Raw genomic sequence first — 20,511 nt, forward strand, 5'->3', positions numbered from 1 at the left:
ACATCATGTACTCCAACAGACCTCCCCCTCTCAAGTCTCAAAAATTTCCATTCTCCCCTAATGACCTCCACTCCCCTACCTAAACTACTTTATAAAAGTTTTCCCTCACCCCACACTTGAGGCCAAGATTCCTTTTGCCTTTGGCTCAAAATAAACTCCATTTCTTACATCAACTTTTCCTGACTCAGTGGGGTAGTATTGGTCGCGACTCAGGTTACCCTAACAAATAGATGTCTACAGTGTTCCACTCAACACCAGAATACACATTCTTCTCAGCACATGGGAGTTCCTCCACAATAGACCAAGTACTCACTCACAGAACATTCTTATGTAAATGCCAAGGAACTGAAATTATAATATGCATATTATCAGATCACAGTGCAATGAAATAGGAAATAAATGGCAAATGAAACCACAAAAAGGACATAATCACATGGAAATTTAAAAATACCCTTTTCAATGACCAATGGGCCACAGATGAAATTAAAGAAGAAATTAGACCATGTCAACTGAAATTGTTGCAGAAATCTTGGAAAGAAATACACGGCGACACAAAATTCGGATAAAATAATAAAATTTTTTCTTGCGAGTGGACGGTGAAAGGTCGCCGAAGAAGGGGGGCACACACGGATGTTCAAGCAAGCTTTATTGGGGGGGCAGTCTGCAGCCTGCCTGGCTGACTCACAGAATGGAAACCAGCAACTGCATGGGCTGAGCTGGAAGCTTATGTAGGGATCTTGCAGGTGGGAGAGCACTAGTCCATTGGTGGGGGTGGGGGATTGGGGCTGGGGTATGTAGCAACAGGTTTTTTGGGGGGTGATGGAGTCACCACTTTTGGGAAGCCCCTATCTTACTGGAACATCTGACCATGAAACCGGTGGGGCAGAAAGACCTTAACTAGGCAGGGAATCACTAACAAAGGGAGGTCAGTGTTGTGCCCAGTTTACAAAGTCCCAAAGACCACCAGGAGGCCGTTTCTGATGTAAGCACACGAGGGTCGTTTATTCAAGCTTAAGCAGGGACTCCCAATTGTCACCGACACAGCGGATCGAGATTGAGAGCCCCGAGTTTCAAATTAGTAGGGTTTTTATTGAGATTACAGCAAGCTTCGGTCATTAGCAGCCATGTGATTGGTTAACATTTACCAAGTATGACGTGTAGAATTTTGATTGCCTAGGCTCATTGGGGGTTGAAGAGGATTACATATAGGTTTTTACAAGAAAAATGGGGACAAAGGTTAGTGGTCTACTGTCACGTACTGATGGTCAGCAGACATCTTGACTAATGGTCATGACCACCTTGTGTGGATAGTCAGCACGTTAACACATTGTCCTATAGATAGTGGGCCCGGGACACTTGTTTCTAGGGCAAACAGATGGCTGAGTAACGAGCTTAGGAATCTTGAGTTACAGATCATGTCTTTTGTCCCAGATTAAGCACATTTAATCATTAATTTGAAAGAACAAAGGAAACTGCTCCATTTTGGACAAAATGGAGACATTCTGGTCTCACATTAGCAAAATGGAGTCACTTTTGGTCTCACAGTCAGGCCTTAGCTATGCGGAAGTTCCCTGTTCCTTGTGGCCGGAGTGGGGCAAAGGGAAAGGAGAGGAGGGTGCTTGCTCTGTGGGGGCTCTGAAATACCTAACAGACGGGAATGCCAGAAACCTGTCTGGTGAGTATGTGTGCCCCCTTGTTCAACATTTCCCTTTTTATATCCTTTTCAGCCATTGTCTCATCGATGACCTAGTGGTCTTTGATGTGTAAATACAATTCCAGTTCCTATTTACATGTCACAGAAACAAGATAGGCACATATACATTGTAAATTCTCTCTGGCATGGTAACTTTGTTAGGTTAATGAAGTTACTGGTTAAAGAGGCAGATAACAGTCACCTTAAACAAGGAGTTATGGGAAAAGCAAATCTTAAAAGAACACCTTACTTATTTTGCTTCTACAAATACCTTAATATTCAATCTATTGTTATCTAAAACTTTTCCTTATCAAAATATATACATACAAAAAATCTGTTTAAAGTATTCATAGAGAAAAACTCATTTATATAGTTTTCTGAAGAAAGAATTGAGGTATTTGGAAGTTTAGTGAGAACAGATACCTAAGGTAAATGTGAACTGTAGTGGTATTTTATTGTTTTTGTTATTACAGGAAAAAATACCTAACATATAGAGCTTAAGAAAAAAAGTTTTATATGTCTTATTATTTAAAAGATTTTAGTTTTCATTTGATTACTTCTAATGCAGAAACATCATGGTATATAAATGAAGAAAAAGAAAACTATTTTCTGCGAACCAGGAACGAAAGAGAAAGGAAAGAGGGTTAGAGGAAGGGCCCAGGGGTCAGGTTTGGTCCTTCAGGACACACTATCATGACTCAGCCATGCACATCTAGAAGTATGCTTTATATTATTAATGTGCCACACAGCTCTCAAGCCAAAGAAGTTATTACTAAGGGTGTATCACCTGACTCAATGTAATATTTTTCTTTTAGGAATATAAATGTTGAAAGGTGGAGAATTTCAAGCAGTGATTGGCCATTACAGGGCATGGGGAAACATACAGTCTAAAGTCCTTTTGTATCCCAGCCTCATTACCAGGAACTGATCAGGTTGATCAAGTGTGGGGCTCTTTTTCAGCAATCTTTCTGGCCATCACGCTTTTCTATATGTTTATCTTCAGGATTCAGACATTTTTTTATGACTCTGGGTAAAATATGAAGTTTGTCTGAGGGAGTTGGAATGTTTTTCTTTCATCTCTGCTCTTCTGCAGAATACTGCTATCTTACAACTCTTATTTCTTCATTTACTCAATTACTGTATTCCTCTTGGGGGCCATACATTTATGTTTTGGATGACAATGAGTAGACTGAGAGAAAAACTGAAAATCTTGGCAATGAATCCTACTGCCTCATTCTGTGAGACCAACAGTAACTCCATCTTGCTGAAATTCACCATTCTCCTCCTCTCTATTGTTCTTGTAAGCTAATGGTTAAAATGTGCTTGCTCAGGGGCAAAAAGACACAATCTAAAACAGGGCCAAATTCCTAAGTTTATTACCCAGCCATCTGTCTACCCAGAGAAAGAGCGTTCCAGGCACACTATGTATAAGATAAGCAGTTAATGTACTGACTATCCACACAAGATAGACATGATCATTAGTCAGTGGGTCTGCTAACCATCAGTATGTGACAGTCGGCTGTTAACCCTTGCCCCTTTCTCCCTTGCAAAAACCTATACGTAATCCCCCTCAACCCCCTATAGACCTAGCCAATCAAAAGTATACACTTCATGCTTGCTAAATGTTAACCAATCATATAGTTGCTAAATAGAAACCCCTAACCTTGCTGTAACTTCTATAAAAACCTTGCTAATTTGAAACTCGGGGCTCTCAATCTTGACCCGCTGCGTCGGTGACAGTTGAGAGTCCCTGCTCGAGCTTGAATAAACGACCCTCGTGTGCTTACATAGGAATCGGCCTCCTGGTGGTCTTTGGGACTTCACGATCTGGGCACAACAGTTCCCAACAGCAGATCTCCCTTTATTTCATTTATTGCCGGTCCAGCCTGGACTTGTGATGTATTCTGATATAAGGGGACTGATACTTTCATAGGACATTGACCCTGGAACCTTCTAAGGACACTTGTGATCCACTTTCAGGAAGAGTCCACTGAGTCTATTAAGAAACCAGGGAAGCTCTGAAAAACAAGGAGTAAAGCCCTTCAATGCAAGTATTCCTCATGCGAGATGAGTTTGATATCGCAGGAGAGAGACTGGTTCAGAATTTCCTGGGTGACCATTTGATTACTAGTTGAGCTCCACTCCTGCTGGTAGAGAATTGTTTCTCTTGTCACTCTCAGCTCAGGGTGCTGGCAATGGGACAGGAGCCAATCAGCGATGAAGGTGCGGGCTGTCTGAACTACCCAATCAGGTGGGCTGAGGGAGGAAGGCGGGCCCTTCCTGTATCATGGCGGCTAAGTGTACACCGTGAGAGGTTTGCTGAGAGTCCTCAGCTACCACATTTTTCTGTATTTTCTACTGGATGTGAGCTGAATTCAAAGGATTCTGGAGGACCCACAAACCACGCAATGGTAATATTGTGCAGAAGAAGCTGGGGATGGGATGGAATCGGGTGCATTTTGAAAGGAAGTACCCAGAACTAGCTGAGAATCTGCAGCCTCCCTGCTTAGCTCCAGACACCGAGGTCTTCTTAGTGTTTGGTTCTGCATCATCATCTGTCCGTTTTCCCTTTTATTCAGGCAGGGCGAGTTTCAAGTCCTGTAGTTTCAAGTTTCAAGGTTCCTGTGTCCTGTAACTGTGACACTGCCAGCCCAAAATGCTTTATTGGGCAGCTGCAGGCAGATCTGTTTCTCCACCAGTCTGAGGAGAGCAGGAGCTTTGGTGAAAAGGGAGCGCTACTCTGGGGTTTTTTCCTTGTTTGCTTTAGTAATAATAATGAGAGTAGGACACTTCTTAACAATAATTATATGATATAATTATAATTAATATATAAATTACGTATGTTATGTAACCATATCATAATTATATTATTATTATTGTTAAGAAGTGCCCTACTTTGATCATACTATTTGGCTTATATCAGCAGGACGAGGGGGATACAATGGAAATCTTCAATTAGCAGACACGAGACTGAGTAGTTAGCATTAGGGTTAGAGTTAGGGTTAGCCCCACCAAGTTTGTCTGTAGTATACATCTGAAATGTCATCATAGGTCCTGTAAAACAGCTTCACATTTATGATTTCAATTGAGTGGTGTGATTCAGCCTCAGAAGAATTCAAACTTAGAGGAGATATACTTTTTGAAAGGGAGAGAAACTTCTGAGGTGCTTAGGATTTATTATAGAGCTGACTCCATCCTTTAGTTGTGTGGGTGTACAGAAATAGTTTTAAAAAGATGAATAGAAGTGTGAATCACTAGGAATGGAGCTGCTGCAGCCTATACTAAACTGGATTGATAAGGGAAGCAATGCCCAGAAAAAAAATGGACAATTCACATTTGATATTTTTGGATAAATTTTGTCATTCAGAAATAAATTTTTGACATCTTTGATTTATCCTGATAAAAATAATTTAATGCTTTAAATCCTGGATCAGCATGAAGTACTCTTGACTATGACAATCTACAGAGTGTTGGAAAGCAGGAGTCTCACATACAGATTATTTTGTGGGGTTCTTCTGTCTGAGGATGTGAGTCTCATTGTCATAGGGCTCTTACTGGAAAATGTTTGCTTTGTCACCTGCAAAGATTTGATAGAATCAGAAAATAATTACTATATATAAAGAATATCTGTGAAGCACATGTTTAGCAAAAAAAACACAACACAGTGTTTTGTGATGATTAACTGTGATATGAATTTTTGATAAGTAAGCACCTCCTAGCCATTTGTAAAGCTCTGTGTTTCTCTGTGGAAGACTAGTTTGTAAAACAGGAGGGATGGCCCACCTTGTATGTGGTTGACAATAACCAATAGGCTTGTACCCAAGATGGAATAAAAAGGAAAAAATTCTCTTATTTTTCTGTGGAGGACCTCTGGTATTTGCCATTGCCTCTAGAATTTGCCATTACCTGTTTGCTGGTCTCAAGTTTCTTCAGGCTCCTACCATTAAGTCTTCAGCCTTCCAATGGAGAGTCTTCAGCAGAAAAAGAGGCTGAGAGAAACAGGCCATGCACCAGATGTGATCTCCTGGGTCCTGCTTCCTTGACTCAGTGAGACATGTCTTTACTAACAACCTAGGTATGTCTCCAACTAACCAATGTGACAATAGAAGTCTAACCACCAGGTAACATCAGGTGAGAATATTTCTTTAGTGACATTAATATGCCAAAGGAGAGATGCTTTCATCCTGTGAGGAGGAAAAAGCATATTTTGGAAATTTACTGCATTAAGTTTTTCCTTTCTCTGCCTCATCACAGGGAGTGAGTGAGGGTGGGGCTACATTAGAGCTATCATTCTAGTCTACCTGCTATGATTAGGGTTCATAATTCAGGATTTCCTTATGACTTAAGTTAAAGTAACTTGCCTGTCTGAGGCACTTGAAAATTTAAATTCCATCTTGATGCCTTTGTGTAATACTACTAACATATTATGCCAATTTGTTCATTCAGTAAATAATTATATTCCCTGTTGGCATGCTTTTGTTTTCTTTACTGAAGATGATTAGATTAAGAGCTGATGTTTGTGAAGCTGAGTGTCTCCTTCAATTTCCTGTCCTCTGACTACCTTAGTACTCCTACTGCATTGTGTTCAGCCTTTGCCTGGGCACAGATTCTTCTTTGGGTTTGGTGGTTTTTCTCTAAATGTCACTGAATCTGGAAGTACAGTCACAGAGCTGTGATGCCATTGGCTAGGACAAGAAATAGAAAGAGCCCCCAGAGTACAGTAAGTAGATGTTAGCACTCTGCAAAGCTAGGAGCAAATCCTATTTCAAGTCACTGATCCAGCAGGCTGGGTCAAGTCAATGATCTAGGTGGAAGCCTGGGTGGGTAAAGGGTTTGTTTAATCTATCATTTGGACTGCATTAAGGGGATAGTGTATTGTCTTTTTTTTCTCTTTGGCTCAGTCAGCAGATCATGGAGCAACCTTGCATCAGTGAAAAAGAGTTTTGGCTGCATGAGCTGTCAAGAGAGATTGGATGGCCAGAGAATAGAATCCTCCTTTGTCAGTCACATAAGTCAGAAGCTCCCAGTGTGTTGCTGAGAGACTCCCAAGTTGGATTAGCCTGACTTGTTCTATGGATTCTACCGATTGGCTGCATGTGAAGGACCTGGGAGAAGTCAGTCCCCAAGAAGGTGATTGTAGGACCAAATGCCCAAAGACAGAAGTAGAATTTGTCTTAGAGGCATAAGTTCTGGGTGAAAGTAGACAAAACCAGTTTTTTATTTGTTTTTTTTTGTTTGTTTTTTAACAAAACCAGTTTTGACAGGATGTGGGCCTTTCCACATGAATTGAGAAATCTTTGTTTCTGTAGGCCAGTTTTCACTGGAATGTACACATTTGGTCCTTTTATGGGACTGCATAACTTTTGTTCCTTTTCTCCAGCCCCATTGTGATTAAATGTGAGTTAATGGATAAAGATGCTTGTTAGTTTTGGCTCGCTAGAGAAAAATCTGTAACAGACCTAAAGTCCCAGAGTAAACTACTCAACTCTTTGTTTGCCCAGAACTGATATTCCAGGCACCACAATTGTTAGAACAAGCTGCAAATGTCTGCTGACCATCAATATGTGACAGTCGACCACTAACCTTTGTTCCCTTTTCTTTAATTCTATATGTTAACTTCCCCCTCAACCCCCTATAAAAACAGCCTCGGATTCTGAGCCAGTTGCCTCCCTAAGCTATTTTGCTTTGGGAGTGCCGTCTGGCCAGACTAATAAAGGTCTGTTTTCCAACTTGTCCGGTGTGTTCCTCCCCGGGTGTTCTTTGCTCTAGTCAGCTCCTTGGAGCATTCGGTAAGGCTCTTGGTCTTACATTCTGAAGGCACCGCTGGGATTCCTGGGTGTGCTTCACTAGTCAGCTCCTTGGAGCATTTGGTAAGGCTCTTGGTCTTACATTCTGAAGGCACTGCTGGGATTCCTGGGTGTGCTTCACTAGTCAGCTCCTCGAAGCGTTTGGTAAAGCCCTCGGTCTTACATTTTGGAGGCCCCAGCGAGATCCCTGGGTAAGGAACCCCAGTTCAGCCGAGACTCTGTGGCGGGATCCAGCAAGAGACTCAGGCACAGACCTCAGAAATCCTCCGGAGGTAAGTTTTTGGCCAGTTGCAACCCTTTGTTGTCAGGAGTGAGGTGGCTGATGGGCCTGTAAGCCTTCCCTGACGAGGAACAAGGGAAGGTTTAGTTTTGCTTTTGTTGTGGCGCCTGTTTGTCTTATTTGTATGTTAGTGTCCTGTCCGTTGTGTGTTTAATTTTGTATTTCTTTCCAAACCATCAAGACACAGATGAGAAGATCCTGCTCCAGAAATACCCCATTGGATTGTTTTCTCACTAATTTTAAATTGGCTTTTTCCTCCAACAGGAGAAAGAATATGGGGTTAAATTTTCTCATGGAAAACTTCACTCCCTGTGTCAATTGGAATGGCTGGCCTTTGGAGTTGGATGGCCAGCTGAGGGCTCTTTTGACCCAGGTCTCTGCAGGGCGGTATGGAGAAGGGCCACCGGGCACCCTAGCCATCCTGATCAGTTTCCATATATAAATATCTGGGTCCGGGCTTGTCAAGAGCCTCCGGCATGGTTGCAGAGTTTGTTCCCTGAGAACAAACTCTCGAATTCTGGTTATGGCCCCAAGGGAACCCCAAGAGGCCAAAGCCGGGCTCCCAAGCTGGTGCTCTCACAAGATCCTGACCTCTTAGATCTTGTTATAAGACCTCCACCCTATGTGGAGCCATCCTCCTCCTCTGATAAAGTCGGCCCCAGAGCTCGAAACTCTCTCTCCCCTCCTCTTCCCGAAGAAGGAAAATCTCCAGATTCTATAACCTCCCCCTCCCACACGAGAACAGGGGCAGCTTATGGTCCCCGAGGAGCTCTCACTGAAGGGACTAGTTCAGTTCCTCTTCTGTCTCTTAGGGAAATAGAACAGGGTCATTATGTCTATATCCCTTTCTCTACCAGTGATTTGTATAATTGGAAACATCAAAATCCCCCTTTTTCAGAAAAACCCCAGGCTTTGATCTCCCTCCTAGAATCTGTTTTTCATACACATGACCCAACCTGGGATGACTGTCAACTTCTCCAAGCTCTTTTTACCTCCGAGGAAAGAGAAAGGATCGGAGGGCAAGCCATAAAGTCAGTGTTAGGGGGAACAGAGGGCCCCCTCGATGAACAGCAGGCCCGTATTGAGGCGCAACTTCTGTCCACCCATCCCCCATGGCAAGCTAATTCCTCGGGCAGGAGAGAAGCTCTCCAAAACTACCGTCAGCATCTCCTAGCCAGCTTGAGGTGAGCTGCTCGAAAGCCTACCAAGTTGAACAAGGTAAGCGAGGTCCTTCAAGGACTTGAGGAATCCCCTTCTGCCTTTCTGGAGCATCTGTTGAAAGTATACCATACGTGTACTCCAATTGACCCAGATGCCTCTGCAAATTGACAGGAAATTAATTTGGCTTTTGTTACTCAATCGGCCCCAGATATTAGAAAGAAACTACAGTGGATGGAAGGATTTGAGGGAGAGAATAGGGAAAAGTTGATGAGTGTGACAATAAAGGTGTTTAACAATAGGGATCATTTTGAGGATAGAATGGCTAAAAAGATAAAAAAGGCGAACATTGCAGCCTTGACAGATGGAGGTTTTATCCAAAAGGAATACAGAAAAAGAATAAAAAAGAAGATAAAAGTAAAGTATGGCCCTTGTTAGAGAAGGATCAATGTACATATTGCAAAGAGAAGGTCCATTACAAGAGGGATTATGAAAAGTTAAAAAGAGAGAGAAAGAGACTAAGAAAGAAAGAGACGGGGTTCTTCTAGTAGATAAAAAAGATTGACGAGGCCAAGGTGGGGATCTCCAAACACATCCATCGACTCCAGGAAGCCGGCATCTTGGACCCTTGCTAGACAGCCTGGAATACACCCCTGCTTCCTGTAAGGAAGCCTGGCACCTCAGACTTCAGACCGGTACAGGATTTGTGGGAAGTAAACAGCCGGGTGGAGACCGTTCACCCAACAGTACCAAACCCCTTTACTCTGTTGAGTCTCATCCCTCCCGGTCATGTGTGGTACTCGTTATTAGACCTTAAAGATACATTTTTCAGCCTGCCTCTAGCACCTGTGAGCCAGCCCCTCTTTGCCTTCGAATGGACTGACCCAGACACCGGAACAACCAGACAGCTGACATGGACCCGGCTGCCGCAGGGATTCAAAAACTCCCCCACTCTGTTCGGGGAATCTCTCAGCAAAGACCTGCAAGAGGTAAGAAAAGTGTTTCCCCAGGCGACTATTCTTCAGTATGTTGATGACCTCCTGGTGGCGACTTCAAATGATAAGGAATGCATTGCAGCCACCGAGGGCCTCCTGAAAGCCCTCCAGGAACTGGGATATCGGGTGTCCTGGAAGAAAGCTCAACTCTGCCGGACCAAGGTAACCTACTTGGGCTATATTCTTGAAAAGAAAAAGAGGAGGCTGGCAGAATCGAGAGTATCTGCAATTCTCCAGATTCCGAAGCCAGGCTCAAAGAAACAGGTGAGAGAGTTCCTAGGGGCAGTTGGCTATTGCAGGATTTGTATTCCTGGCTTTGCTGAGATTGCCAAACCCCTACATGAGGCCACTGTGGGAGGAAATACACCCCTCGAATGGACTGAGGCTTGCCAGCAGGCATTTCAATTGCTCAAGACTGCACTTGCATAGGCACCAGCCCTGACATTCCCAGACTTAAAGAAGCCCTTTACCTTGTATGTGACAGAGAAAAACGGGGTGGCTAAGGGAGTGATTACTCAGCTTTTGGGGCCATGGAAGCGGCCTGTAGCATACCTCTCAAAGAAGCTCGACCCAGTGGCCCGAGCGTGGCCTGTTTGAGGACAATAGCCGCAGCAGCTGCTTTAACCTGAGAGGCTGACAAATTGACCTTTGGACAGGATTTAACTTTGATGACTCCCCATGCCATTGAGCCCTTGTTGAATAGCTCACCTAGCAAATGGCTGTCTAATGCCAGACTGTTACAGTATCAAGGACTCTTATTAGAACAGCCACGCATTAAGTTTGCCACCACCGCTGGCCTCAATCCGGCTACTCTACTCCCAGAATCTGACAAATGCCCATCCATGATTGCCTCGAGACTCTAGAAAACTCGAGGGGAGGACGTCCGGACTTGACGGACTAGGCCCTCCCCCACACAGAGATAACGTTCTACACTGATGGGTGCAGTTTCGTTCGTGATGGTGTGCGGTATGCTGGAGCAGTGGTGGTCAACCAGGACCAACAGGTGGAATGGGAGCAAGGGCTACCTCAAGGGACATCAGCACAGAGGGATGAGCTGATTGCTTTAACTAAGGCTCTGGAATTGGGAAAAGGAAAAAGGATAAATATATTCACTGATAGCCATTATGCTTTTGCCACCGCCCATGTACATGGGGAGATTTATCAGAACAGAGGGCTGCTAACCTCTGAAGGGAAGGAAATTAAAAATAAGACTGAGATATCGGCACTATTACAAGCCATCTGGTTGCCCCGAGAGGTTGCCATCACCCATTGCCGTGGGCACCAAAAGGGGTCAAGCCCCGAGGTGACTGGTAATAATGCTGCTGATCAGGCAGCCAGACAAGCTGCCCAAAAATCAGTGGGGAAGCAAATGGTTTTGCTACCCACACCAGTGCTCCCAGAAAAACCTGAATGTACAGACAGAGATAATGGAAATGAACAGGAGACACTGGACTCGAGGAAGACATGGGTGGTGGAAGACTGAGGGAAAGGTGGTACTCCCAGCTGCTGTAGCAGACACGTTGCTGCGAGAACTACATGAGTCCACCCACCTCGGTGAACAAAAAAGGATGATGGCTGCCTTACGACCCCATTTCATCAGCCAGGTATTAGCCCAAAAGGCCCAGGCCATGGTGAGATGATGCCCCACCTGCCTCAAGGTAAATGCTAATAGGGTAACCCGGCCCCCTGGGGTCCGACACAGAGGGCTAACTCCAGGAGAACATTGGGAACTGGACTTTCAGAATGGGTAGAAACATACCCCACCAAGAGGGAGACAGCAGAAGTAACGGCTAAAAGGCTCCTGACAGAAATAGTTCCCCGTTTTGGTTTGCCCTTAGCTCTGGGGTCCGACAATGGTCCAGCCTTTACGGCTAAGATATCTAAGTTAATTAGTAATATCCTTAGAATAAAGTGAAATCTACACTGTGCCTATAGGCCTCAAAGTTCAGGACAGGTAGAAAAAAAATCGAACTTTAAAGGAGATTCTGACTAAATTATGCTTGGAGACTGAACTAGGTTGGGTGGAGCTTCTCCCTTTTGCCCTCCTCCGAATGAGGTACACTCCCAAGCCTCCCCTCAATCTGTCCCCCTTCCAGATTGTTTATGGGTGATCTCCCCCAATCATTCCTTAATAGATGTAAAACTGAAAGAAAAATTTTCCCACCTTCGACTCCTTAAATCCTTAAAAGCAGTTCATCAGCTTCAGTCTGAGCTACATGAGACATTATGAAAGAAAATGACTAGTCCAAATGAAAAACCTTTACAACTTTTACCCTATAAGCCGGGAGATTTGGTTTTAATTCGCAGGTTTGATTCCAAGACCCTGGAACCTCGTTGGAAGGGACCGGTTCCTGCTGTCCTGTCAGCTCCCTTGGCAGTGAAGGTTTCTGGACATTCTGCCTGGATACATCGCAACCATCTGAAAGCCAGGACCCCCCCCGTGGATGTCAAAAAGGACAAATGGAAGGTTATCAGCCAACCAGGCGACCAAAATCTAAGACTGGAACGGGTTAGAGATGCTTCAACATAATGATAATATTCTCTGGGACACTGGCATTATTGCCCCCAAGAGGACTATATCACACACAAAAAATGTATGGATTCAATTGGCAAACTCACTTAACTTGTCTGAATTCTGCTTAAATGTTGATGTAAATTTCCATTATGTGCTGGGAAGCTGTCTCATTCCAGTATGCACCTCTTTAGAGTTAATACGACCCTATACCCTATTTAAGGACATCTCAGGAAAAAAAAATCTTACATGGATAGTTATAATTGGGGGCATGACACCTGCCATAAACCTAAAGATGCTGTCAAATTATATACACCCAAGGTAATTATGTCAAAACTGAATGTGCTATGTATGAAAATTGTACAACCAAGTGTCTTAGGATAAAACAGTCAAAAGGGATGTCCTGCCACATAAAACAAAAAAATTGTGTATAACAATTGCCATATCTCCCTGCCCATAGGATGGTTTTATACCTGAGAAGGAATAACCTTTAATTATATTCCAGAAAATTTAACCAACACCCATTGCTGTTTGAGTTGTCTAGCTGTAGTGTTGCCAGACAGGACTGATTTGATTGTGTCTAACAGAACTAAACGTTGGTCACCTTACACTGCACCAGGATGCGATGATGAAGTAGGTCTGTTAACAGATGCTGAATAACCATGATAACATCTTTTGTTGCCCTGCCTTCTATAGGAGTCCATGCTGAAAAGGCAGTACAAAAATTAGCTTGCAAGGTGGTCAAAGGGTTAAATGCTACCTCATCAGCCTTGGAATTAATTAACCAAGAGTTACAAGAACAGAGACAGACAATCTTAGATAATAGAGCAACAATAGACTATTTGTTGCTCCTCCACCACCAAGGTTGTAAAAGAGTAAAAAATATGTGTTCTTTCAATCTTAGCAATAATGGTCCAAAGATAAAAGAAAAGGTAAAACAATAAAAGATCTGGCTAAAAAAAATATATATATATATAGTGAGGATGGCGGGGACTTGTTCAAATGGTTAACTTTGTGGTTGCCCAACCTACAATGGTTAAAACAACTTTTTCTTGTCATCATAGTTGTGTGTACATGCTTATTATTTTCATGTTGTTGTATACAATGGATACCTACATTTGTGCATGATTACTTAAGTCCCAAAAATCAGTGGGGAATGTGGGACTGCATAACCTTTGTTCCTTTCCTCCAGCCCCATTGTGATTAAATGTGAGTTAATGGATAAAGATGCTTGTTAGTTTTGGCTCGCTAGAGAAAAATCTGTAACAGACCTAAAGTCCCAGAGTAAACTACTCAACTCTTTGTTTGCCCAGAACTGATATTCCAGGCACCACAATTGTTAGAACAAGCTGCAAATGTCTGCTGACCATCAATATGTGACAGTCGACCACTAACCTTTGTTCCCTTTTCTTTAATTCTATATGTTAACTTCCCCCTCAACCCCCTTATAAAAACAGCCTCGGATTCTGAGCCAGTTGCCTCCCTAAGCTATTTTGCTTTGGGAGTGCCGTCTGGCCAGACTAATAAAGGTCTGTTTTCCAACTTGTCCCTGTGTTCCTTCCTGGTGTTCTTCACTGTAGTCAGCTCCTTGGAGCATTCGGTAAGGCTCTTGGTCTTACATTCTGAAGACACCGCTGGGATTCCTGGGTGTGCTTCACTAGTCAGCTCCTCGGAGCATTTGGTAAGGCCTGTGGGTGGGGCTGAGACCTAATCATCCTGTCCTATATAAGGATGGTAATTTTAATGTGGCCAGAATCCTGATGTTCTCAGCTCAGTGCATGCAGCTCCACTACTCACCATGCTGTGCAGTGAGCAGGAGGATCCAGAGGAGATTCAGGACTGAAATGAGGTTTCTGTGTGGGTGAGACTTGGCTTTGTTGCATGCCATGTTTTCTTTCTGCAGCAACCTATATATTATTGTACAGTGTCCACTAAATTTGTCTTTAGCATGAAAGCTGTTTTTTTGTGGGCCCTGTACATCAGTAGATTTGTTAATTGATATTTTCATTATCTAAATGTGCTGCTAGGAGGTGACATTTGCTGCAGATGTGTTACTAGGGCCATGTCTGTAGCTACATCCACCTTTCCTTCCTCTCTGGCTGCCATAGTTTGAACATATTTTCCTCCATCTTGGCACTTTCCCATCCAGTTTGTACCTTGGAACCAGGAGAACATGAAACAAAACTGAGTCAACATAAAACCCACTCCTTTCAGTTGAGCTTGTCGATATTTTGTCCCAGTGACAGGAATGTGCTTAAGACATGTAATTCTGCTAAGTCTGTTATAAGCTTAAATAGGAGATCTCAAACACACAAGTTGTATCCTTCACTCTGGGCTTCATTGTGAAGATGGTAAATTCCAAAATTGACAAACACTTCCCCACAGTTCCAAAGTCATTACAGGGAGTTTAAAATCATTTAAAAATTAACATTAGCTATGATTAAATTCAGTGTAAGATCACTTGCCAAACATCCGTATACCTCTTTCTTATATTCAGAGCAGTGAAAATAATGAATAAATAAGTCAATAATGAAGTTTTATAGTGTATCATACCAAAATTAGACATGTTTACCATTTTAAATAAGAGCAGAAGAAATCATGCTGTAAATGACAACTACAAGAAAGGACTGCCTGTTAAACTCACACTTTTTTTTGAAGTAGGTACTCACATGTACATGCAATTCCTGTAGGAGTGCAAATGAAAAACAGGATTGGTCACATTATCGCTGTGGTTCATTGGTAGTTTGTGGACATTATTCATAATAAGACATGCTGAATGAGGTAGTAGTTTGACTAAAAACTATTGCATCAGGTGATAAATACCCTACCTGTCACCAATTGTTCCTGCCTTATTGATGACCACTCTCCTCCTTTGGCAGCTTTTCCAAAGTTTGCCATATGTGGTTTTCCATGAGTAATGCTCTTTTATCTTCCTTCCTTTCAATTTTCAATACTATAAAGGATATTGGATAGGGAAATATTTTGTGAGAGTTTATATTTATTTATTTTTTTGTCTCACTATTGTTCACAAGTGATGATATGTGAATGAAGGGAAAAGTATTTCTCATCCATTCCATTGGGTATGAAGTTCCAGAGTTTTCAATTTTGCTTGAAAACAATTACATTTATTCCCAGGAATAATAGCACAATGTATTTTCTGGATATTGGAAAGAAGTCAGTGGCCTGTGGATTTTGGTAACTCCAAAGTAAAGGTGAAGGATATGAAATGTAGCAGCTGAGTCTCCATTTTTGCATAAGTTTTGTTTTTCCACAGTTGTTTTCTTTAGTGATATTCTTGAGTTGAATCTTCTATATTCAGTGTTTCTCTTGAGTCAGATGTATTATAGTTACTTTTTAGATTAATCTTTATTCTCTATACAGTCTTTATGTTGTGTACCCAGCAAAAATTTTCTTATTGATCTCTTATGATTTCCATAGATTTCAGTTTCTGCTTCTCCTGATATCTACCTGAATTTTTTATGAGGAATCTGTTTCTTCTCTGAATGTTTTTTCACTATAAATTCTTAAGGTATTCAAGTTTATCTTTCCCATTTTAATATGTAACCTAACTACATAGAATAGAAGAGTATATGATCCAGATTTACAAGTACATACCTATTTTCCTTCAACATAAATGGAACACATTGCGATTTCTTCCAGGGTTGTGTAACACCAGCTCCATTATGAATCAATATTCTTTTTATCTGTGGATCCATTGAAGACTATCTTCCTTTCCTGAGGTCCATTTCTCATTCTCTCTACTAATCGTACACTGACATGAAAGGTGGAATTTGAATGTCTTTCATGTATATTGTTCAAGCTCTCACCTTGCTCACAAGGTGTTGAATGTTAGTCTTTTATTGTAGTGTATAGCCATATATATTTTTTTGGTACCCAGGATTGAATTCAGGTCCTTGTGCTTTCAAGGCAGGCATGGTGCCACTGAGCTAAATCCACAGCCCACAGTCATAATTTTTTTAACAAATTAAAGATGTGAGTAATGAGTAGCACAGTAAGCTTTTTTAGTGCCCCATTTTGGGGAGGAATAAGAGACAGAGTCTCACTCTGTAATCTTGACAGCCCTTGAACTTCCTGCATAGCCCAGCCTGGACATTGAACTCATAACAATCCTCAGATTCATGGCAGTCCTCCTATATCAGCCTCCCAAGTGCAGGGATTACAGGCGTATTCCACCACACCTGGTTGAAGTTTTCCTTTTGTATTTAATGATGAATTACATTGTGATATTTTGGTTTTCATTGCATTTAATATATTTCATTAATATTCATCCCCTCATTACCTTCCCTTATACCATCCTTGTATTTCTTATATCTAAGTGCAAGGTGACCATTTGGTGTCACTGAGCTATAAGACAATATGGCAACTTTCCCCTATTTCATTGTTCTTACATAGATTTGCTCCAAGAAAACCGTGTTTCTTTTAGCATTTTAATTATTCATAAACCTTATTTAATATTCAATTAAGGTTTTTTTCTATTAAACCAAATTCAAGTTTCCAAATTCTCCATGAGTGCAAAGAAAGATGGACTGAATTCCGTGAATAACCAGATTTGAAAAGAGACATAATCTATGGTATATCAGAACCATTCATTAGATATTTATGTGACTCTGTGCTTTTTGGATTGTGATTTGCTGGCTTCCTGTATGAGCTCTGCTTTAGAGACAGGGCACAAATACAACTTGTGTGATCCTGAAGGAGAACTAAGTGCTACTATTCCACTATTACTTTAGCAATGTGTTTCAATTTAGCATCAGAATGAGGGTATGAAAATATTTACATATCAATGAGCTTGATGATGAAGACGTGGAACTAATATTTGAAGGAATCATATTCAGTTCAGCTTTTCATGAGAGGAGTTGTGATACTTCAGGGTGTGCATCTGACCCAACAGGAAACAGTTCGTTCTTTAGGAGACTGTGACCTTTGAGGATGTAGCTGTGAACTTTACCAAGGCAGAATGGGCTTTGCTGAATCCACCCCAAAAGAAGCTCTATGAAGATGTGATGTGGGAAACCTGTATGCATATGAGTGCTATAGGTAAGAATAACATCATTTTCTTACTTATACAAGCTTGCTCAGTGATGTTATTTTCTTTCCCTTTTGAAATTTATTTATTTATTTATTTTTTGAGAGAGAGTCAGGCTGGGCTCATACTCACTGAGTAGAACAGGCTGACCTTCAACTTGTCCTTCCTCAGCTTCCTGATGAGTGATGTAGGTTCAGTGATGAACCTACTCAGTGATGCTGGTTCATCATCCAGCTCAGTGATGTAGGTTAATTAAGTAGAATGTTATAACATTTGAAAAATGTCTCAGGTCTGTTTATATTATACCATGTATCTAACTGGAATATATTAATTTTTATGTAATGATATAGTGACTTGTTATATTTCTATGTCTATAATTCAGAAAGAACCTGTGGTAACCAGCAAATGGAAGAACAATACAAAAATTGTTCAAGAAATCCAAGGTAATTTTTACTCACAAGACAAAGGAATATTCAAGAGTCAATGTGAAAGCAGAAATATTACAACCAAGGAAAATGAAGAAATGAGGCTGTTTTCCAATTTATTTAATCTCACAAAAATTTCCAGAGATGAATATAGGTTCATTTTGTATAATGTTACAATTGAATACAGAAATATTCCAATATAGGAAACAAAAGTGGTACTGACATTATGCAACAAGTGACACTATTTGCTCTATTAGTATAAAAATATTTCATAATCAACATCATAGTAATGTAGGAGACTGCATTTAAGTATTGTATATATGCAGATATGAAATGGATAAATTTTGAACTTTACCAGGAACTTATCTTTAAAATATCCATGTATACATGTGAATATGAGACATTTATTATCTAGAAAATTGCTAACATGGAAGCAGTATTCAAAATGCACATGAGTGCTAGTGTTGTTGTAATAGATGTTTTCAAAACATCCTCCAGAATATAGAGCTGTCCATGTTTTAAAAGTCTTAGAAATCAGCCTCATACATTGTTGATGGGAATGTAAAATGGAACCATTATGATAATCAATATACAGATGTCTCAGAAAGTAAATTTATAAGTTTTCATTGGATCCAAGTGTACCGCCCTGGGTATATTCTGAAATGTGTTAAAATCATCACATTTCAGAGATACATGAATTCCAGTGTTCAAAGGAGGGCACGCATGGGTATTGACAATATCTAAGTGCTGGAAACAATTCAGAACAGCCAAGCTCTGGAAAGAGCCTAGATGCCCACCACCAGATGCCTGGATGATTAAAATGTGGATAGGCTCAGCATGGTGGTGCACTCTTGTAATCCCAGAAGTCTGGGAAACTGAGTCAGTAGGATGACAGATTGAAGATCAGCCTGAGCAAATTAATGACCAATAAGAATCTTTTTCAAAATAAGAAAGAATAAAGCTGGAAATATAATTCCCTGCTAAGACCTGTGTTTAATTCTCACCACTGAAAAAACTATGCTATATAATCAGCCAAAAAGAACAATTTATATTATTTGCCAAAAATAAAATTAGATGGGATTTCATCTCATAACGTTTAGTGAAACAAATTTTAAATGTAAAACTAAAAATATGTTTAGGGAGTAAAATGAAGGAAAGATAATAGAAAACAGAAAGGCTGACTTTTGGAAGATGAGAAAGATGATCAGGGTAAGGAGGGAAGGGGAGAGTGATGAGTGAAAAGATATAAAAATGATTAGTATGACACAAATATGTGCCCATCCCCTACAATGAAACTTGATAGTGTGTTTTGGAAATATATGCAAATTTAACATTCCTAAATGAAGCCATTCATTTGAGAATAGGTGTATTGGAGGCATGCTCCAGGCCATTAAGTCAACTTATCATCAGAATTTCTTAGCAGGCATCAAACTAGAACTTGTCCTGAACAGTTATTAATATGGAGACCTTTTTCATTGTGATTGATATTTTTGTCCTTTTACCTTTACAGAAATGATGCAGACAAGTATTTGAGATGTGAAGAGATGTTGTATAAATGTAGTGAACATGGAAAAACCTGCAGTGATTTGCAGTCTTCTCAGAAACATGAAATAAGAAAGACTGGAGAGAAACAATGTCAATATGAGCAATATGGGAACCCCTACTCTGATCTTAGTGAACAAACTCACCCTGGGGAGAAAACATTTCTAGGTAAGAATAATATGAGAGCCTCCAGCACACCTAGTTGTGTTCAAATCCAAGAAAGAAATCTTGATGTGTGGAGTCCATATGGGTACAAACAATGTGAAAAAACTTTTATGTCTTCATACTATATTCAAGTAAATGAAAGAATACATGCTGGAGAGAAGCCCTATGTAATGAAGGAATGTGTGAAAGCATTATCTCATAGTCATTCCTTTCACAAACACAAAATAATGTACACTGGGGAGAAACCTTATGTATGTATGCAATGGAGAAAAGCATTCACTACTCAGACTTGTTATGACATACATGAAGAAAAAAATCACACTAGAGATAAAGCTTATGTATGTGAACAATGTGGTAAAGCATTTGGCACACACACTCAGTGTCATACTCACAAAAGAACTCACACCAGAGAGAAATGCTATGTATGTAAGCATTGTGGAAAAGGATTTGCAGAGAAGTCCTCATTTGAAAGACATAGAGGATCTCACACTTGAGAGAAACCCTATATATGTAAGCAATGTGGGAAAGCATTCAGCAGACACAGTCTCTGTCAGAATCATGAAAGAACTCACCTGGGGAGAAACCCTATGTATGTAAGCATTGTGGGAAATCTTTCACACAAAAGAGTGGGTATCAAATACATGAAAGAATTCACACTGGAGAGAGACCATATATATGTAAGCAATGTGGGAAAGCATTCAGCAGGCAGTCTCTGTCAAAGTCATGAAAGAACACACACGGGGAGAAACCATATGTATGCAGGCATTGTGGGAAATCTTTCACGTGAAAGAGTGGGTGTCAAATACATGAAAGAATTCACACTGGAGAGAGACCATATATATGTAAGCAATGTGGGAAAGCATTCAGCAGACACAGTCTCTGTCAGA

At 41.0% G+C, this 20,511-nt stretch overlaps 1 pseudogene across 1 annotated transcript; it reads left to right on the forward strand.

Moving 5' to 3' along the window:
* Window positions 1-3,888: 3,888 nt before the first annotated feature.
* On the forward strand, window positions 3,889-19,852 carry LOC106008011 (zinc finger protein 844-like; annotated as a pseudogene). The gene is made up of 4 exons (XR_015446746.1): window positions 3,889-4,104; window positions 17,377-17,503; window positions 17,875-17,935; window positions 19,428-19,852. The product of XR_015446746.1 is annotated as a zinc finger protein 844-like (transcript).
* Window positions 19,853-20,511: the final 659 nt, after the last annotated feature.

This window comes from Heterocephalus glaber, unplaced genomic scaffold, assembly GCF_053883595.1.
Source record: "Heterocephalus glaber isolate CG9 unplaced genomic scaffold, H.glaber_assembly_v1.0 deba00001724, whole genome shotgun sequence".
NCBI lineage: Eukaryota > Metazoa > Chordata > Mammalia > Rodentia > Bathyergidae > Heterocephalus > Heterocephalus glaber.